The 5891-nt window shown below is 40.9% G+C and overlaps 1 pseudogene; it reads right to left on the reverse strand.

Annotated features, from left to right (window-relative positions):
• Positions 1–1201: 1201 nt before the first annotated feature.
• Positions 1202–2179, reverse strand: LOC139756470 (protein FAM8A1-like; annotated as a pseudogene).
• Between the last annotated feature and the right edge of the window lie 3712 nt (positions 2180–5891).

Below are 5891 nucleotides of genomic sequence, written 5' to 3' on the forward strand. Positions count from 1 at the left end.
ATATATATATATATATATATATATATATATATATATTTTTTTTTTTTTTTTCATACGATTCGCCATTTCCCGCATTTGCGAGGTAGCGTTAAGAACAGAGGACTGGGCCTTAGAGGGAAAATCCTCACCTGGCCCCCTTCTCTGTTCCTTCTTTTGGAAAATTAAAAAAAAAAACGAGAGGGGAGGATTTCCAGCCACCCGCTCCCTCCCCTTTTAGTCGCCTTCTACGACACGCAGGGAATACGTGGGAAGTATTCTTTCTCCCCTATCCCCAGGGATAATATATATATATATATATATATATATATATATATATATATATATATATATATATATATATACATATATATATATATATATATATATATATATATATGTATATATATATATATATATATATATATATATATATATATATATATATATATATATATATATATATATATATATATATATATATATATATATATATTATCCCCAGGGATAATATATATCTATATCTATATATATATATATATATATATATATATATATATATATATATATATATATATATATATATATATATATATATATATATCTTTTTTCTTTTAAACTATTTGCCATTTCCCCCGTTAGCGAGGTAGCGTTAAGAACAGAGGACTGGGCCTTTTTTGGAATATCCCCCTCTGTTCCTTCTTTTGGAAAATTAAAAAAAAAAAGACGAGAGGGGAGGATTTCCAGCCCCCCGCTCCCTCCCCTTTTAGTCGCCTTCTACGACACGCAGGGAATACGTGGGAAGTATTCTTAATCCCCTATCCCCAGGGATATATATATATATATATATATATATATATATATATATATATATATATATATATATATATATATATATATATATATATATATATATATTTATTCAATATTATACTTAATCGCCATTTCCTGCATCAGCAAGGTAGCGCCAGGAAACAGACAAAGAATGGCTCATCCACTCATATACACATAAACATACATATACATATGCATACATAGCCATACACATATGTACACATGTACATATACTTGCTTGCCTTCATCTATTCTCTGTGCCACACCACCTCAGGAAACAGCATTGCGAGGTAATGCCAGGGAAACAGACAAAAAAAGGCCACATTCGTTCACATTCAGTCTAGCTGTCATGTGTAATGGACTGAAACCACAACTCCCCATTCATTCCTAATCAGTTTACATTGTTATTATTTCTACGTCTCTGTACTACTTGTTCCTCTACAACAATTGATCCAGCAATGATGTCATATACAATACGATTATGTTGGAATGAGAAGAATGTGAAGCAAATTGGGAAAAGAAATGTGAGAGAAAAGTTCTTCACCACTGATCGAATGACCGCACAACACAACCCCAAGTCTGTGGCAGGGTAGATCAAAGCAGTTGGTGCTACCCACTCACACCTTACCACTCGCAAGCCTACCACCTTCTTGCCTGGTGTAGCACCTCCTACCCCACCAGAACCACGGTGTAGACAAAGAGCCTCAAACACACAGGTGCCAATTCGATGAATAAGCTCCAACACCATGAGCTCTGATGTCATTTCCATTGCCTTTCTGAAGTCAGCCATGATATCTGTACGCAAGTTTTCAAAGTCAAACATTTCAACATCACTCAGCAAATCAAAGGCATCCACTGCAGCCAATGTAACCGCCAGCTTAATTACAAACAAGAGTAGGAAGTCAATGGCCTCAGCAACAAGTCTCTTCCACAGAGGTGGGATTGTGTATTCCACACCTCTTTGCTGCTGTTCTGGCTGCTGCTGTTGCTGAGTATTCCCTTGGTCTGGAGTAGGTGGTGCTGGTGTAGGTTCTGACTGTGACTGTAGAAAGTAAGGCAGAAGCTTCTGCAGTAGGCCCAAGTCCACTTTGTGTAGCTGCCTGGGTCTGTAATGATGCCAGAAAGTATGGAAATGTGGCCATTACCCACTGCCATTGGTACAACTGATTCATCCATGTTCGCAGAGCAAGGGCGTACTCCCCCGCAGTATGGTAGTCTCCTTCATACTCCTGTAGCAATGCTGGACGGAATTTCTTTTTGGCTCCAGTTGAAGAAGAATCTTCACCAGCTGATACCATGGTGATGCGCCTGAAAGTATAAAAGTGAATAGTTATCTCCGGAAATGGACTGACCTTAACAACATGAACCCTTAAAAAAAAGTGAATGTTGGGGTGAAGAGGGTGGTGAGAGTAAGTGAGCTTGAGAAGGAGACCTGTGTGAGGAAGTACCAGGAGAGACTGAGTACAGAATGGAAAAAGGTGAGAACAATGGAAGTAAGGGGAGTGGGGGAGGAATGGGATGTATTTAGGGAATCAGTGATGGATTGCGCAAAAGATGCTTGTGGCATGAGAAGAGTGGGAGGTGGGTTGATTAGAAAGGGTAGTGAGTGGTGGGATGAAGAAGTAAGAGTATTAGTGAAAGAGAAGAGAGAGGCATTTGGACGATTTTTGCAGGGAAAAAATGAAATTGAGTGGGAGATGTATAAAAGAAAGAGACAGGAGGTCAAGAGAAAGGTGCAAGAGGTAAAAAAAAGGGCAAATGAGAGTTGGGGTGAGAGAGTATCATTAAATTTTAGGGAGAATAAAAAGATGTTCTGGAAGGAGGTAAATAAAGTGCGTAAGACAAGGGAGCAAATGGGAACTTCAGTGAAGGGCGCAAATGGGGAGGTGATAACAAGTAGTGGTGATGTGAGAAGGAGATGGAGTGAGTATTTTGAAGGTTTGTTGAATGTGTTTGATGATAGAGTGGCAGATATAGGGTGTTTTGGTCGAGGTGGTGTGCAAAGTGAGAGGGTTAGGGAAAATGATTTGGTAAACAGAGAAGAGGTAGTGAAAGCTTTGCGGAAGATGAAAGCCGGCAAAGCAGCAGGTTTGGATGGTATTGCAGTGGAATTTATTAAAAAAGGGGGTGACTGTATTGTTGACTGGTTGGTAAGGTTATTTAATGTATGTATGACTCATGGTGAGGTGCCTGAGGATTGGCGGAATGCGTGCATAGTGCCATTGTACAAAGGCAAAGGGGATAAGAGTGAGTGCTCAAATTACAGAGGTATAAGTTTGTTGAGTATTCCTGGTAAATTATATGGGAGGGTATTGATTGAGAGGGTGAAGGCATGTACAGAGCATCAGATTGGGGAAGAGCAGTGTGGTTTCAGAAGTGGTAGAGGATGTGTGGATCAGGTGTTTGCTTTGAAGAATGTATGTGAGAAATACTTAGAAAAGCAAATGGATTTGTATGTAGCATTTATGGATGTGGAGAAGGCATATGATAGAGTTGATAGAGATGCTCTGTGGAAGGTATTAAGAATATATGGTGTGGGAGGAAAGTTGTTAGAAGCAGTGAAAAGTTTTAATCGAGGATGTAAGGCATGTGTACGTGTAGGAAGAGAGGAAAGTGATTGGTTCTCAGTGAATGTAGGTTTGCGGCAGGGGTGTGTGATGTCTCCATGGTTGTTTAATTTGTTTATGGATTGGGTTGTTAGGGAGGTAAATGCAAGAGTTTTGGAAAGAGGGGCAAGTATGAAGTCTGTTGGGGATGAGAGAGCTTGGGAAGTGAGTCAGTTGTTGTTCGCTGATGATACAGCGCTGGTGGCTGATTCATGTGAGAAACTGCAGAAGCTGGTGACTGAGTTTGGAAAAGTGTGTGGAAGAAGAAAGTTAAGAGTAAATGTGAATAAGAGCAAGGTTATTAGGTACAGTAGGGTTGAGGGTCAAGTCAATTGGGAGGTGAGTTTGAATGGAGAAAAACTGGAGGAAGTGAAGTGTTTTAGATATCTGGGAGTGGATCTGGATGGAACCATGGAAGCGGAAGTGGATCATAGGGTGGGGGAGGGGGCGAAAATCCTGGGGGCCTTGAAGAATGTGTGGAAGTCGAGAACATTATCTCGGAAAGCAAAAATGGGTATGTTTGAAGGAATAGTGGTTCCAACAATGTTGTATGGTTGCGAGGCGTGGGCTATGGATAGAGTTGTGCGCAGGAGGATGGATGTGCTGGAAATGAGATGTTTGAGGACAATGTGTGGTGTGAGGTGGTTTGATCGAGTGAGTAACGTAAGGGTAAGAGAGATGTGTGGAAATAAAAAGAGCGTGGTTGAGAGAGCAGAAGAGGGTGTTTTGAAGTGGTTTGGGCACATGGAGAGGATGAGTGAGGAAAGATTGACCAAGAGGATATATGTGTCGGAGGTGGAGGGAACAAGGAGAAGAGGGAGACCAAATTGGAGGTGGAAAGATGGAGTGAAAAAGATTTTGTGTGATCGGGGCCTGAACATGCAGGAGGGTGAAAGGAGGGCAAGGAATAGAGTGAATTGGAGCGATGTGGTATACCGGGGTTGACGTGCTGTCAGTGGATTGAAGCAAGGCATGTGAAGCGTCTGGGGTAAACCATGGAAAGCTGTGTAGGTATGTATATTTGCGTGTGTGGACGTATGTATATACATGTGTATGGGGGGGGGTTGGGCCATTTCTTTCGTCTGTTTCCTTGCGCTACCTCGCAAACGCGGGAGACAGCGACAAAGTATAATAATATAAAAAAATATATATATATATATATATATATATATATATATATATATATATATATATATATATATAAAAGGGAAGGGAGCGGGGGGCTGGAAATCCTCCCCTCTCGTTTTTAATTTTCCAAAAGAAGGAACAGAGAAGGGGGCTAAGTGAGGATATTCCCTCAAAGGCTCAGTCCTCTGTTCTTAACGCTACCTCGCTAACGCGGGAAATGGCGAATCGTGTGAAAAAATATATATATATATATATATATATATATATATATATATATATATATATATATATATATATTCATACTTCATCCATTCCTGGAGCGACCCCGCCCCACACGAAATAGTATCGCAATCCCTAGTTTCAGCGAGGAGGCGCCAGAAAAACAGACACAAAGGTCACATTCGTTCACGCTCAGTCTCTAACTGTCATGTGTTGTGCACCAAGATCACAGCTCCTTATCCACATCCAGGTACCAAAAACCTTTCCTTGGTTTACCCTAAACGTTTCACATGCTCTGGTTCAGTCCTATGACAGCACCTTTACTCCGGTATACCACATCGTTCCAATTCACTCAATTCCTTGCACGCCTCTCACCTTCCTGTATGTTCAGGTCCCGATCGCTTGAAGTCATTTTCACTCCATCCTTCCACCTCCAGTTTGGTCCCCCGCTTCTCCTTGTTCCCTCCACCTCAGACACATATACCCTCTTTGTCAAACTTTCCTCACTTGTTCTCTCTAAACCATCTCGATATACTCTTCTGCCCTCTCAACCACACCCTTTATTTCCACACATCTCTCTTATACCCTTTCATTACTTACTCGATCAAACCACCTCACACCACATATTTTCTTCAAACATTTCATTTCCAATACATCCACCCTCCTCCATACAACCCTATCTATAGTCCATGCTTCGCAACCAGATAATTTTGTTGGAACTATTACTCCTTCAAATATACCCATTTTTGCTCTCCGAGATAACGTTCTTTCCTTTCACACATTCTTCAACGTTCCCAGAACCTGCGTCCCCTCCCCACCCTGTGACTCACTTCCGCTTCCAGGGTTCAGTTCTCTGCTAAGTCCACTCCCAGATATCTAACACACTTCACTTCTTCCAATTTTTCTCTATTCACTCTTACATCCCAATTAACTTGTCCCTCAACCCTGCTGAACCTAACAACCTTCTCTATTCATATCTACTCTCAACTTTCTCCTTTCACACACTTTTCCAAACTGAATCAGCAACGTTTACAGTTTTTCACACGAATCAGCCACCAGTGCTGTATCGTGGTTGAACAAGTGACTCACTTCCCAGGCTTTCCCATCCTGTACAGGCTGCATACTCGC

The sequence above is a fragment of the Panulirus ornatus genome, chromosome 22, assembly GCF_036320965.1.
Source record: "Panulirus ornatus isolate Po-2019 chromosome 22, ASM3632096v1, whole genome shotgun sequence".
Classification (NCBI taxonomy): domain Eukaryota; kingdom Metazoa; phylum Arthropoda; class Malacostraca; order Decapoda; family Palinuridae; genus Panulirus; species Panulirus ornatus.